Here is a 14,047-nt window from a genome sequence, read left to right as displayed (position 1 = left end):
AATAGGTGGAGAAAGGTGTGGGAACCAGCACTTTTCACAGCTTACGGGCAGGCTGATCTGCAAAGAGGCAGCTAGGGATATAAGGAACCATGGCTTCTGGGATTCTTGTCAAATAGAGAACATACTACCACATTACAACTTACCACAAGGGCTTTTCTTTTTCTGTGATACAACAAGACCTAGGAAATCTAAGTGACTTTGAATTACGTAAGGGATCAGAGACTCCCTTAAAAGATGAACTCAACACTGTTTCCCTGGTGAATAAAACTAATTTAGCTATAAAGGTTCTCTACATGTAGAAGCAACTTACACTGCACCACAAGCTTCTTCCTCAGGCTCATGAAAACTGAGCTACTCATGCAGCACCTCCTGCACCTCCAGCTCACGACCTGACAACCAGGGGAAATCAGGACGGACAGAGCCATGATTTGGGAGCTGCTTCCCATGCAGAACAGTCACCTATGTGTAGGTGCAACAGTCACATTAACTACTCCTTGCCAGTCCTGCTGGCAAGCCAGCAACACTGCCTCTACAGACACTGATATCTGAACAGTATTTAAGTGCCCAAACACTCAGACTGTAAGGCACCCTAATAAAACCAGTCTTGGCAGCATGCTAGCAGAGGAATTCCTCTCCATACTTACTACAACCTACCAGGATAAAGCCGATATTGGGCCACAGTTCCATCCCTTGCTTCAGCCACAGCTCGCTTTCCGTGCTTAAACTGCGACTGTCRTCTTGTGAGCAAATTTGCTGCAGTGATGAGCAACAATGATAACACTAACAGACTCCTACTCAAATCTATTAAACACAGGCCAATCTGTTACTTTTAGGTCAACTTTGTTAGAGAGAGGTTTTCTTCCCTCAGCCCTCTATCCACAGCTGCCAAGGATCACAAAATGTGTATGCAAAGGCTGTGATGTCATTTTAACAAAAGCTGACTGAGATTATCAGAGAGAGAGACTCATTAGCAAAACTGGACCTGCTCTTTGCCAGGGGCTGAGGGCTTGCATCTCTCTCTGTGCAAAGCGAGCGCTCTGTCATCCAGGATTTCTGACAGAGCCCCATCAGGGGGATAAATGCTTACCTTCCCCTCCAAAACAAAGAAACTCTGATTTAAAAGAAGGAACTACAGTAAATAAAGACTCTGAAATACTGATGAAGACGACACAGATCCTTTGGGCAAATCAAACAGAGGTGCAAGTTGCAGCCACATGTCCCCATCTCCTCCTGGTATCGTCTTGCCACACAAGTGGGTCTCACTCACCTCCTCCAGTTAACACTTGCGATAAGGATCAGTCAATATATATTGCACTTAATTTTGTGCTATACTGTAGGAGACAAGCTTCTGCACAGGAGAAAAAAAGGACAGACCTCAGCTGTGCCACAGATTTGGATTCACTGCTGTTCCTCTGAAAAGCTCCCTTCCCTCACTCCTATTACGCCCAACGGTGGCATGTATGTGTGCAGGGGGGAGAGATTAAATTGCTAGAGACTGTGATAAAACATTTTTGATCAACAAGTTAGTGCAGTTTTGTTTTTATAATCTAAGGAAAGTAATTACCATTTACAGAAAGGGTAGATGTCGTTTCCAATAAATTAAAACTCTTGAGGGAAGGGAAAAAAAACAAGAAAAAAAAAGTTCAGACACAGGAGGTCTAAAGTCAAGTAATTGTATTTATTACGGCCGACTCTGAAGTGCTTACTAAAGTATTACCTATATATGCACAATCTCCCTCACTACTCTTCTCCCTATGACCCATGCGATACCCATTTTGGCTGGCATAATACCCATTCGTGTAGAACAGAAAATTACACAGGTAGAGCTACAAAGACAGAGGGCATCTTGCAGGCTTAAACAGTTAACTTCAATTGCATCTCTCTATCACAAATGCTTGAAAAAGCAAGATTATACATAATCCTGAATATAAATTTTATGTACATAAATACACCTCAGACCTAAATAAATGGTAAAAGCTTAACTCAGGGATTCAGTTCTTCACAGAAAGCAATCTACATTAAGTATAACTGACCTAGAAATGCTAGAAAACTTATGGTGTTCTTTTTTTAAAAAGACTATGCTGCAGCATTAACAAGAGCTATCATATGTGAACTTGATTTTGTAAAGAGCACATTTACCAAAATATTAAAGAAAATATTTAGCTTTAAAAGCTAATACCAATAATATTTAATTTATATGTAGATGATATTTCCTTAGCACTTCAAAGTCTTTAATTATGCTTTRTTGTAACATTTTCAAACAAACCATGTACAATCCTGATACTAAGAGGATTTATATCTTTGATCTATTCCCTACACAGAGAGAAAAAAAATTCACAGCTCCTAACAGTTTCTATTTTAGAAATTTCTATTATAAAGATATGGAGACAGATAGAAATAGTGCTGCATGAATACGGTTTGTTATTCTGAAAAAGATCAAGTTAAGAAAACTTCACTGAAGTATTCAGTAGTTATGGACACGTGATTAGTTTGGCCACAGAAGCCTCAAAGAGGAAATTTTAGATAAATGAAACTCCCATCGGTATTTTCCATAAAATTAACAATATCTTCTGAAGAGTTTTCACTAAAGGTTAAAGACCCTTCCACGCCCTGCAGCAAAGAGGGAAAACAAAAACAAACAAACCCAAAAAACAAACCCAAACACACACAGAAACACTGAGGAGTTAAATTTAAGAGGAAGTATAAGGTAGAGAGGCAGAAAAAGGAAGAAATATTAACAATCCTACAATGGAAATCCAGATATTGTTTTGCATGAGGAGGAAATATTCTGGAAGTACAGGGACAGATCCTGGAAAGACTTAATACAAGATGAGATAAAAAATTAAGTGGTAATTCACTTTAGATGTACAAACATTATTGATAAAATAAAGTTTTTACCTTGGATCAGTCTTGTCCAACAAAGTAGGCTCATAGCACGGCAGCATGAGAAATTTCTTCCTCTTCGGATTCTCAAAGGCAGATTTTCTGCAATATTAACACAAACTATCTCAGATATTTACTTACTTAGTTACTAGTGAAACTACCTCTAAAATATGTCCTGGATAACAGTACTCAAAGCAAGATGTAGGACCGATATATGAGAAAGCTGAGCATCATGATGGCTCATCAACAGAGAAGTTTTTAGCGTATGTTTTCAGTATGTTTCATACACATGCAGCTGGCTAAGTGACTGAGAATGTGAACTGCTGTGATCAAAAGAAATGCAAGCTCTAAAATTACACCACTGTCATGTGACTTATGATTAGTTTGTCTGATCAGAATCGTGTCTTGGAAGAAAAGGTCATAGCAGCCCCATTTAAAAATGCAATTATTTAAAAGAGATTTCTATTAACTTTCTCCTTTGTATTATAACATCTTTCACAGGTCACAAGGGATATTATTTCTTCCATCTTGCTGCCAGAAACTCCTTCAGAAACTGGAATTTGTATAAACTGATATTTTACAAGACAAAAAATAATGTTTTGCATTTTACAGAAGGATCCAATATATTTGTGTGTAGGAGTTCTACTTTCCAGGATAATTTCTAACTTCATTTACATTGTATTCTTTACAGATATTTTTGCTATGCACAGCAAGCATCTATAAACAATTACTGAATGGATTAGCAGATAGTATCTGCTTTTTATGCAGTCCTACACATCTTTAACAAAGACAAACCACTTCTTGCTGAGACTGCAGACCTTTTTAGAAGTACACATTAATATTCCTATAGTTGATAAAAATACACTTTATAATTTTTCAAACATTTAACTATTATCACTCTCAATTTCAAGCCAATAAAGAGTTGAACTGCAACACATTAGGATGTATTTATTATGTAAAATCATGATTTAGCAATCAATATATTTTTAGAAAAAAGACAAAGACCCTCCCCATACTTCCCATTATCTTTATAAATTATTATTCATTTTTAATCTAGGACAGAGAATAATATCCATTTTGTGAAGATCCTCCTTGGTGTTTTTGGTTCACAAGTCTAAAAATATATGTATCTATAAATACCTATAAACACCTCCTATAAGATCATTCCAAATGGCATTTAACTGTCTCTTTCCTCCTGAAATTATTCTATAAATATTTATGTCAACAGATCTGTGAATGATGGATTTTCTGGGAAAACCAATCTCTCACAAAATTTGAAATATTGTGCTTTAAAGAACTTTCAGATTAACAAAATTTAATGGATTTTCTCCATCGAGAAACATTTCAGGAGTTAAACCTTCTGCCTTGATTATATGAATATCTTACAAGGGAGACTCAGAGAGCTTCCTAAGAGCTAACCTATTGCAATTAGCAGTTGCAAAGTTTATTGTAATGGCTAAGAAATAAGTTTGCCAAATTTCTTAACCAGGTGTATGCACACTGGCAAGAGAGGTTGGGGGACTAAGACTAAGCTCTGACTTTTTGTTAAGGCCTATTTTCAAGTCTACAGGAAGAAAATAAAGAAAAATACACCAATTGCTGCTTATTCTTGCCTCATTCCACATTTCGGTAATCAGATCTTTGTATCATTTTTGTATCACTGTTGAAGGAGACATAAGGCATCAAACCAACGTTTCTGAACATTCTTTACAAAATCTTGCCTTTCTCTCCCACTTGCAGTTTCTTAACTCCTTGAAGAGCTTGTAAAGATCATTACCACATCCTTGTAACCATTTTTGTAGTTCTAACGTGGAAAGAAACTCTTCACCTCTTTTTGCAGGCTTCTGTTTGAGCCCTGGATTAACATCACATGCCTCCTGGGATTGTGATACATTAGAGAGGGTGATTTGAAGGGTGACTTTTGCTATTTCATAAAAACCTTCAGGGATATTTTCACCTGTGTCCTGATGCTGCTGATCTGCCAGTCAAGTTCTCCCAAATCAGCTGGAGTTTGAGAAAAGAAAGAACAGGTGCAAAGGTAGTGGCAGTCTACAAATGGCACTGTCTAGGAGAGCTGTTGCTACCAATCCTGAGCAGTCGTAGGGGCACGTGAGTAAAGGGAGAGTGGAGAGTGAATGTTTTCAACCTCTTCAAACCACTACATACAGATAAATTGAAGACGTGATACGTTCTGCTTATCCAGCTAAAGGAGAATTAAACTGTACTTTAAAATTTAGAAGTCCTCCTCTACATGCAGGTACTAGAAGAGATGAAATAGTTTCAACTCTTATTGTAGAGAACAGTTTTAGATGCAAAGTCTCTCCACACACACCAGGAAATAAGCAAAATCTGCAACACAACAGTTCACCTGGCCTGAATGGTGCTTAGAGGAGCTCTTTTGTCAAAACTGCACCTACAATAAAATGCAAGAACTTCATACAGGTCAATCTAATTCTGCATACAGAAAAGTTATCAGCACATTGGATTATTCAGTACCATCTCAGCTGTTCATCTGGAAACTAAAAGCACACAACTGACAGAAAATACAGGGAACTATTACTGAGTAAACAGCTGAGTGTCTTGTGAGCAAGAGGAGAGGAGGTTGCTGAACAAAGGCACATGGGTGTATGCTGAAATAACTTATGTGATACACACACTTCCTCAAAGACAAAGCTTTCAGACAATTACTGAGAGAATGCAGAGCTACAAATATACTGTAAGTTTATCTCATTTCTTTCACTGGACCCACTGATTGCTAGAACAACCCCCTGATCTTAACTACTCCAGAAAATCACCCTTTTAAACAGTCCAAATGAGATCTCAACACACTCAAGGCCTTTTATGGTCTCTGCTGGAACTTACCATACCTAACAGCTGCAATTGACTGTCCTAGCTAATTACTCCTAGCAACAAAAGGAATAAATGATCACTACAGGAAGAAGACTCTCTGCCAATGAAATATCAATACATTTTTACGCAGCTGCTGTTTGCCCTAAATCTTGGTTAAAGTCTCCTCAGAGGTAGACCTCCTTTTGTAAATTGGTGCTTCTGCGCCTGCTTTTCACATATTCCGTACCACTACCCAACAAAAACAAGTAACATAAGATTGCTCCACCTTCGTCTCAAAAGCAAGCAGAGAAAGGAAACATGTTCCTTAACAACCTGTCAGACCTAGGACAGGTCATATCCTACATCACACAACATCCTAGCCGTTGTACGTAGGAAACGAGCATCTTGTTTATTCTTGCTGTTTGTAAATCTTGAAGGTCTTCAGTACTTTAAGACAGTTTATAATTTGCTTATGTGGGCTTTGGGGTTGTTATAGCTGTGAACAATGTTGGGGTTTTGGAACCTGTTCTTGTTAAAAAAAAAAAAAAAGCCAAGCTTACAGGAGAATACATGGAATACATGTGCTATCCACTCACATACAGAAATATGTGATTTGCCTACCTTGTGAGGAATCTCTGTCTTAATATATACACTGAGCATGCAAAGGAGTCAGTGGTATTTGAAAGGCACTTGAGCCATCGGTCCTGCACACCTCCCAAATCTTCCTTTCAATTCCACAACAGTGAGAAGACAGTACTTGATTGTATAGGGAAAAAAAAAAAAAAAAATCACATCAGTTCAGGAACAACGCAATCTTTTCTTACCTGTAATGACCTCCCCTGGTATGGAAAGCTACATGAGCTTTTAATAATTTAAGGAAGCACCTCCCCTAGTCAATGAGAAGTTTGGATATTTGAGTCCTCTGCCTACTTCATCCCTTTTAACAGATGCATATTCTCAACTGCATGCATATATTTTGTAGCAATAGGAAAAGCATGAGCAGTCTAAAGGAAAGAAAACAAGTAAGTTAATTTTGACACTTCACAGTAGTTCACTTTCCCTCATTCACTTCTAAATCTTTATTCCTGGCCCCTTTTACTCTTATTTATAGATTTATTTTTATTTTGCTATCAAAGCAGCCATTGTTCTAGATCATCTGATTTCTTTCATAACTTAATTTGCAGTAATGGGATTTTAGTCATCTGACTGTATCAGTAATCTATGTAGTAGTGGGCTGCTGTCATTTTAAAACTGGGAAACATTAAGACTATAGACTGATTTGAGCTGAAATGCTGTTTCAGTCCGCACAGATGGAAAGAACATCATCAGTGACAGTCTTCACTTGCCAGCTAAAAGAAAACTACATCAGTATTCAAAATATTTTTTTCCCCTCCAGAGTCTGAAAATATCATACTAGTAATAAAAATGGAGATCTGGATTTGAAGCAAGACAAGTTGAAGTTGGAAGTGATGAGACAAACCATTTTGAAATTATTGTTGAAAAGAATGAAAGCTGATTCGTTTTAAGGTAACATCCTGTAATGGTCCTTCTGCTACATTTCTACAAATATCAGATTCTTAAAACAGCTGATTGAGCTCAGCTAGTGAGCAGCTGTCTGGATTTAGAAAGAACAACTCTGAAACTTTGAAGACTTGCCCATCCCAGAAGATATTTAAGAGGACCTAAAAAGAAACAAAGTCTTCACAAGGACTAGTGCCATTAAAAATCAACACTATACACCTGCTCGCCTATAGATAAAGGAACCTGAACCAAAATGATGTTGAGAGTTAAGCTAGGTGGATCCCAGATGATTTCAGAGAGAGTCTGGAGTTATTTGAGGAAGACAGGTGACCATATCAATATTTAGGGTGCTACAGACAGAAGTGAGATATAGCTATCTTCACAATGCTCTGGCCTCCAACAACGCTCATTTAAGTAAAGAGCATGTCAGTAAGTCTAATGAAAGTTTCATTTTGGATGCATCCTATAGACTACATCCTCTCATGTCCACAACCAAGCTGAGCAATTTAAGAAGCCAAAGCACAGTTCTTCTGGCTAAATAGGCTCCTTTTATAACCAAGCTCAGAATTGCTTCATCCCATTTTTTATGGCCCTGGTGACTTCTGCATGATGCAGGCATTCCCAGAGAAATACTGAAGCACTTCAGCACCTCGCCTTTCTGAACTAAAGTTCCAACTTTTGATTTTCCATCTCTCTTGGTGGCTAAGTGAAACCAGAATATAACACATCTTCAGAAACAGGCACTCTCCCAGAGCCTGAAACTGTCCATAACTGCTTGCTCTTTGGTATGCAGATGTTTGGAGAAGACTACTTTGCCTGGAACTACATAAAATCCCAGAGGAGCTTCCAACTCCAAACCTGTCTGGTAACATGACCACTGCTAACTCTGAATTTGCAAGTTTGCCCCTTTTCTGAAAAGTCGACTTCTATTACTGAAGGGATACTTGACACTGCAGACAGGTTACAGGGCTGATTTCTAAACAGAGTATCTGCAAAAGCTAAAGATCAGAATTTGAGAAGGGATGGCTGGGGATTTCCATGAAAATACTGCCATACTGTTGAAGGGTCTTTCATGTTCAGCAGCAATATAAGGTGAAAACACTGTCAAATAGTAGTCAACATGTTAAATAACAATGCATTCACTCAAGACTCCCTGAAATCATATACAGCCTATTCCCTGGATTAGACCTTGCTTGTCTCCCAGCAAGGCTTGTTTTGTACTCAAAGTTTACAGAAATAAAAGATGACGAACAGGACATTATTTTAAGATTATCTCAGACTTAGTGCCCTGAAGCAAGAACTAAATATTCCTAGGTGGAATATTTTGCAGGATTTAGTCTTTCTCAGGTGGAATATTTTACAGGATTTACTCCTTCTCAGTGGAGAAGTACCTGGAGAGGAGAAAGGACTTTGCAGCAGCATCTTCTGGAACTCATACAGCTTGAATTCATACATATCTATGCATTCCAATAAAACTGACTTTTCCTTTGAGTGTTAGGCACAGACCAATTGTGTCATTGTCCTACAGAAATTCTCGTCTAGAATTGCTGCTAAGGAAAAATGCCTGTATGGAACAATAACGTTATTTGATACATCTCATAGAATCTAGATTCCATCATGAGGAAAGAAATTTGGGTATCACTTTCTGTGGACTCTTCATTGGTTTTTCTAGGCAATAACTAAGGAATTTTCTCTTGAACAGCAGTTGTTTAAATCAGGGGCTCTCAATGCCTCTTTGGAGATTTACCATAACCAGGTGAACTCTCCAAGAAACAAAACACTTCTCTTCTGCTTATTGAATTGCCACTGGTGAAGACCAGTTCACTGTTTTTTCCCCTCTCTAAACCTACACAAAAGGTGGAGAACAGACAGGCACACTAACAAGTGTCAGAATTGCTCAGAATTGGTATTACCTTTCCTACTGAATCAAGATTTGAAAAGTCCTTTTCAGATTTCTGCAGATTATTTTTTTAAGCTTCTGGTGTTCTGTAGATGATCCCTGTTAATAGGAACTGAAATATTCATTTTCCAAAACAAATTGAGAGCAGGACAAAGAGCTAAGGGGAACGATCTTTGAAACAAGAAATCTTAGTGATCTTCCTTAACTCTTCCTTTTGGTCAGGACTTGATCCTTTCAGGCTAGGAGATGCCCATCTAAAATCCTAATGTATCAGCTTCAGGAGATAGGGAAAGTATTACATTATTAAGCTATCTCAAAAGCTGAAGACCTTGTTTTCAATCAGTGAAGTTACTCACCTGAAAAGTAAGTTGTTCTTCAGCTGTGGCCCAATTTAGGTAAATCCTGTCTGAGGCTACTAAAAAAAAAAACTAATCTAAAGATTAATCTGCAAAATATATAACTTCATACACTAGTAACAGGGAAGAAAAAGAAAGCTCAAGAAGAGGCAAGAACTCAGACTGTTTGTATAATTTTGATGCACAGTTTTAAGCATTATGGGCAAATTAGGGAAAAAGAATGGTACAGAGCACCTAAGCTGGTTTTCAATATTCTATCTGATCTTTGTTTGCCAGACTGATGTGAACTGCATGTCCTCCTTCCTCCTGTGGTTATTTCCACTCATTTTAGCTAAAACTTCTGGAAACAGAGATATTTGTTTACATATTATGCCAGATATTCTGATCTCTTACTTTGGGCTGTTGAGCGTTAGCACAAGGTGAACAGGTTTGGAGGCTGTCCATACTCACTTAGTTTGTTACCAACACAAAAAATTAGTATTTACAGTAATCACTGATTACTTTAAAAATTAATTTGATGATTAAATATTCTACTGATTTTCAAAAAACAGTAAATAATCAAAATTCACATTTGCAAAAGATCTGAGTTTTTGGCAATAAAAATAGATACTGCAGCTGCTTGCAATGAATATGCGACATGTCACTCAGTTCTAAGAAAGAAACTGATTCAGTCAGAAGGTCTCTAGAGTCGTAACTTCTCAGACAGAAAATGCAAACCGTCAAATAGGAAAGGCAGACAGCTTGAAGTAAAGGGGGTAACTGAACTGGCTTTGGATCATCAAGCAGTGACAGTGTTAATCAAGGATAGAATAAACAGTCACCCACAACCCTTTTCTTGCTGTATCTTGTATGGTGGCACAAATATTAGAGGGGAAAACTGTGCTCCATTTTGGCACATCTCCATCTAAGGTCTAACAAAACAGGCTGCATGGGAGTATCTTTCCTTTCTAAAACTTCACATTGAATATACTCAGGTAGGTAGACATGAAGAAATCATAGACTTTTTTTTTTTTCCTCCAAATAGATGTTGGCAAATAATCCTGTAGTAGTTCTTAGAAAATAGCCCAAGAGACAAGCAGCGAGGTGACCTGCAGCAGTTTTTTTAGCGAAGCCTTTAAGTAGACACTAAGAACATGCTTGCATTTGAAGCCACAGAAATATATGCTCACTACTAAGCAGAAATCTACTGTCAACATGAGACTTGCTTAATGTGTAAGAGTTGCTTCATATTGCAAAAAATCAAGACAAGCTGAACTGCAAAGTATGCACTGTTATAAGCCATACTCTGGCAGCATTTCCAGCAACCTTCCTTATAGTATTATAGAGGTACTAAAAATATCATGTAATTTTAAATCACATATGGGGAAGATATGTTGTAGTACTCAAGAATAAGAAATCAAACGAGTTGCATTAAAATGAAGCATAACTACAGGTAGTCAAATAGTAGCCTTACAAAAGACAATAAAATTACTAAATCTTCCTTGTTCCCATTTTTGTCTTAGAGCAGAACTTTGATAAAAAGCCAGAACATAGCATAGAGCACTTACAAGAAGAGACAGTAACACATTAGATTAGACAGCACATAGTTAGGCGTGAGCCCCACAGAAGTTACTCATGCTGTCCTGAAGATATCTGGTAATTTAGGCTGGACTTTTTTCATTGTTCCAATTCTAGTTACTAATATTGTAAATATTCTACTTTTTAGAACTACTAATTACTCTGAAAATTGAAAAAGTATTTTGCCTCCTGCATACTTTAAGGAAGRTGAAGAATATGATCCTTAATATGTTACACTTGTACTTCCAGTATGGACAAAAAGTCGAGTCTTTCAGATTAAAACCCCTCTTCCCCTGGACAGTAGGCTCTTCTTACACATTGTCACAGTGCACCTACGTATCTCCTCCCATCAAAAGACCTGACCCCACCTCCCAGCTTCATTTCAAGCCGCTTGACCCAGATGACCCAGTATAGATGTGCTAACACTATATTATTTCCACATCTGCTGGTGCAAAGAATTGGTCATTATAACACTGGTTTTGTAGATAGGCACAAGTGTAACAAAGTTTCGTTAGGAAAAAAATTCAAAAAGTTAGGCACATCCTTTTTGAGTGCATACACTGAATCTTAAAATTCAGACTGCTACAATCTGGCAGAACTATGATCCCCAACTTGAAAGAAGGTATCAAAATTCAACAGTTCTGATAAGGATGAAATAGCCCAATTTCTGGCTATTATTTTCCTTTGATGGGGGCATTTCTCAAACTGTTTTCATTTCTCAAATAGTTGTAGCACAAAAGGTAGAGAACTCTGCTAGGCATTCAATAAAGTCAAAAAACTGTTAGGAAATTCTAGCTGCTCACTGCTTTACAAGGCATTTAACCTATCAAGCAGCATACATTAACTGACACTCATTTGTTGGTAACTGGGATTCTAAGGTAAATTAAAAAACGACTAACTCAAGAGCTTGGCATAAACCTTTCACCCAGACTGCTTTCCCATTAAGGCAGAGGAAAATATGTTAAAAAGACCTGCTGTGACACTGTTTCCCTTCAACTTTGTTTATTGATGTACTGAACATGAAAAGGTACAAAGGATCCAAACACAAAAGAAAACATGTACAGCCTCTTAAATACTCAACAGAATATATTTTCTATTCCAACAGATGTGAATTAAGTCATACTATACAACTTCAAATAAATACCAGCCTTACATTTTACTAAGTGCTCTGATAAACACTGTAAAGTGAAGCCCAATTTACATGCCTTCTCATCAATGCCTTTGTTTGCTACAGTAGCATAGGAAAGAAGCATGTAGCTACTGTTTTCCCCACACCAGAAAGTTTGTGTTTTCTATAGTATATACAATTTTTAGTGCAAAGGATTAGCTTTAACAATCTAAATGCACCTAAGAATGTGAAAGTGTTCAGGAAGCCAATTGATTTTTTTAAATAGCATTGAGTGGGTCAGCATGAAAACTCGCTTATTCACTTTAGCACGCGCTTCACAGTATATCTACTGTACTATACTGAAAAATTTATAACTACAATTTAAAAGAATAAGAACCAAAAGCAACTGCAAAGATAATGTACAACTATGTTATGCATAGCACACTGCTTTTTCTAAAGGGGAAGCATATGAGCATCTCAGTTTATACAAAAAGCAGGACGTAACTATATAGTTGTAGTGCATCCTGGCGAAGGCATCAAAACCCTCAGCTGTTTTTAAAATTTTATTATAAGCTAGATGCTAATCAGAAAATATTTTGTCTTTTTTTCCTCTTAAATTTATTCAATACATGGTAAAGACTTTTTACTATTTCCCCAAATAGTGATTTAAGCATCATACAAAGTTAAATTTCAAGAGCATACAGGTACTTATGGTTTTTTGTTTTATGAAAAATGTAAGGAAATTTGTTCAAAACCTATGATTATACTCATTTTTACCACAAACATACTTATAAACAAAAATGTAGCATCACCATAAACAGCTGAAGCTAGACTATCTACAGACAAAAATAGCAACAGATCTGATGCACTGTAAATTCAAGTCCTCAGGACAACAAAAATGATTAAGTAGACCTCAAGTAACAATGTTAATGCCACTTACAAAGGAAGAAACTCATACAGAAACATTCAAAACTTGAACATCACTTGTCATGTAAATTAAAAATAAACTAAACAAATTAGCTGAAAGGTTCATAACTTAAAGTCTTATTTACATTACACAAAGCTCAGGTGTTAGCCTTGAACATAACTTTCAAAATACCTCCAAACATGTCCAAATCAGACCCCTTCTGCTGATTTGCTACTGCGCAAACCACACACGTTTTTTCTTAAGACAATTCTTCAAACAATAGCGAGTACATCACTAAACACCATGAGCTCTATCTGAAGGGAATTCTTTAGGAAGAACAGATTTTTTTTTTCCTCCATCTCAGTATTTTAAATTTCCTGCTTGCTTTTATATACTTTTTTAAATTTTATTTGTTTCAAAACCACAAATTAATGTGAGCCACCTATCACTTAACAACCAGGATGACCAAAGACCCCACTGATGATTATACAAATGAAACCAACAGTGCATCCCATTGATTCTACTTCTTAATACAAAGGTCTCAAAAGTATTTCTACATCATAAATCTTTCTAAATTCCCCCCAACAGCTGCAAATTTCCTGGTAAGTTTTAAAAGCTCACTAGGTGTCAAATGAAGAGATTTCTCAAAGTATTCAAGTCAAAATATTTGTTCCAGGACCAGTAAAAAGTTTCTCCAAATTTTTTTTTTTAATATAAAAATAGATGCTTTTTTTTAAATCCACATCAAAGAGGCTCTTATCTCTTTGGCAAGGTACTGCTTTAYGAAAAGTTTTCCAGTATTCTTACAATAAGCTTTTATAATGTGTTCCCGTTCCCTAACCCAAATGATAACTGTAAAATAAATACTGTTTATAACTTTATAAATAAACTGTAAACTTCAAATACATCTCAAACAACAGAATAGCAATGCATTAAAGTGTAAATTAAACAAGGCTAATCACAAAATTATACAATAAGAAAACAAC

The sequence above is a fragment of the Rhea americana genome, unplaced genomic scaffold, assembly GCF_003343005.1.
Source record: "Rhea americana isolate MKP2758 unplaced genomic scaffold, rheAme1 scaffold_417, whole genome shotgun sequence".
NCBI lineage: Eukaryota > Metazoa > Chordata > Aves > Rheiformes > Rheidae > Rhea > Rhea americana.
The sequence above is the reverse complement of the archived record's forward strand: the minus strand, read 5'-3'. Positions refer to the sequence as shown.